The 2,240-nt window shown below is 42.0% G+C and overlaps 1 non-coding gene across 1 annotated transcript; it reads left to right on the forward strand.

Annotated features, from left to right (window-relative positions):
* The first annotated feature begins 500 nt into the window (after positions 1-500).
* On the forward strand, positions 501-573 carry TRNAV-CAC (transfer RNA valine (anticodon CAC)). The gene has a single exon. It is a non-coding gene; the product is annotated as a tRNA-Val (tRNA).
* The last annotated feature ends 1,667 nt before the right edge of the window (positions 574-2,240 follow it).

Consider the following 2,240-nt stretch of genomic DNA (forward strand, 5'->3'; position numbering starts at 1 on the left):
AGGAGTCGCAAAGGACAAGACAGGGGTCACAAATGAGACCCCTGGTGACCTCTAAATGTTGTCAATGTTGTGTCACATCATTTTTTAAAAACTTTTAGTCCCACTGCACAGCAGTCGTGCTGTTGTTCAACTTGACAAAAACTTTGACGAACCCAGCAGCTATCTTGTAAGCAAGACCTCTTGCCTTTACCAATGCTTGTTTTTCCCTGTGCCTCCAGGGGCAGAGTTCTTATAGACAAGCTCTGTACCAGAAGCCCACAGGCGGACTGCCTTTGACTCCGCACCGCACCCAACAGACCTTTTGGACACTAAACCCCTGTCGTCCATTTGTGGTTCTCGGGTAACATTATTTCCAATTTCTATACTTTAGCGTCACGGCTTCAAACAGCAGAGTGAGCTGAATGTTCCTATAGAAAAATAAACACACATATAAAGATAGAATGGAACTCTCTAGGGTGATAACAGACAAGAAATGTGCATGCGCCTCATTTTGTATGTGGGTTTCCGTAGTGTAGTGGTTATCACGTTCGCCTCACACGCGAAAGGTCCCCGGTTCGAAACCGGGCGGAAACACTTTTCTTAAAAACATTGATATGCACTAATATTCCTTTATTTACTGAAAAAACTACATTTTAAAGTTACATCAATTTAGTTCATCATTAATCCCATTAATATTACTGTGCTTTACATTTTTAATGTAAGTACTCTAGGAATGAAAACCGCACGAGCTCAGAATTCTTCTAAACTTGGTTACCGCGTGTCTCTGTGAGTGACCACGTGGAGTGACCGCGTTTACAGTCAGTGTTACATGGCGCCTTAGAGAACAGAACTCATTAAAACACAGTCAGAAAAACGTAGTCTTTCCAAATTCAAATGTGTACTGTTACAGATAACAAGGTTTTAAAATCCTGACAAAAATGTATTTAAAGTAAAAGCCTAGCAGGTCCCACCGAGATTAGAACTCCGATCGCTGGATTCAAAGTCCAGGGTACTAATCATTACACCATGGAACCTTTAGAAGCTACTGTTTCCCGTTAGATCATTCAAAAGTTGTGTGCACCGTTTCCGGTTCCAAATGTATTTATATTGTAGTGTTAACACAAGTTTCAGGGCACCTTCCTCTTGTAACTTTTTACTTTATATTTGCAGACACTTCACACTTTCTGCCTCAACTCAAGTGCAATGTGCCAGGCAGGGAGCGCTGCAGCCAATGTTTCCACCCAGCAGTAATCGTGAATAGTAATCAAAAGATGCCAAGAAAGATGGAACTACAGTTGTGGACCTGGACAAGCACATCCATCCAGAAGTCATGAATCCACGGACGCAGAAGAGGATGCTCACCTGGAAGTGATCAGAGTTCAAGAGTGCTGGAAGGGAAGCAGTGTAAAGAGACAGGAGTGAGTAGCCACCTGATAGGAGGGAATTTGAAGTGTCCAGATATGGTCATTGGCCTGGTAAGTGTGAGCCGATGGTGGCAGAAAGCGACTGATCTCCTGGCTTGATATTTCTCAGGAGTGGGCTGGAAGCAACCGATTGTCACAAAAATAGGACTGGACACCAAAATAAAGGTGGCTCCCTTGATGATACAGGTAGCTGAAAAAATAACCCACATTTGCAAATCAGGGCAGTTTTGAACTTGTGAAGCCACACTGTATTGGCAAGTTATGAGAGACTCCATGCATTTGTGTTTGCTGCAAGCAATGATTGTGGCATTGTCAAGGCCCTCTAGGCCAGAGCGACCCTGCTGAGCCATCCAGGAAGTAGCAAGAAAAATGTGGAATTGAGTAACCAACTGTCAGAGAGTGCCTAGAGGTGCAGGAATTTACATGTGTGCGATCCAACAAAGTAACAGGGAGAATTGAGCCGGATCCGAGCCAAGGCTCTGATCTTAGAGGCAATGCACGAGGCACGCCCACAAATGATTTGCTATGTAAATTATACAAGAAACCTCCTGTACAATATTACAAAATCTTTTCAAAATTCAAATGTTTTTATTTCTTTAACATGTGGAAGCTTTAACATTTGTCACACTATAGCACTGCACTGAGAAGTAATTATTAAAAGTGATAGTTTTTAAACCTAAATCATTTGTGAACTAAGACACAGGACAGTTGTCATGTAAAGCCTGTACCAGGCCCAGATTATTATAGAACAACATTATAGTCAATTAATTCAAACAGAATAGGTTTTTGTAAAACAGTTTTTCTGAACTCCCATATGTGAAAGTGCTTTAATTCCCG

The sequence above is a fragment of the Pleurodeles waltl genome, unplaced genomic scaffold, assembly GCF_031143425.1.
Source record: "Pleurodeles waltl isolate 20211129_DDA unplaced genomic scaffold, aPleWal1.hap1.20221129 scaffold_70, whole genome shotgun sequence".
Lineage (NCBI taxonomy): Eukaryota > Metazoa > Chordata > Amphibia > Caudata > Salamandridae > Pleurodeles > Pleurodeles waltl.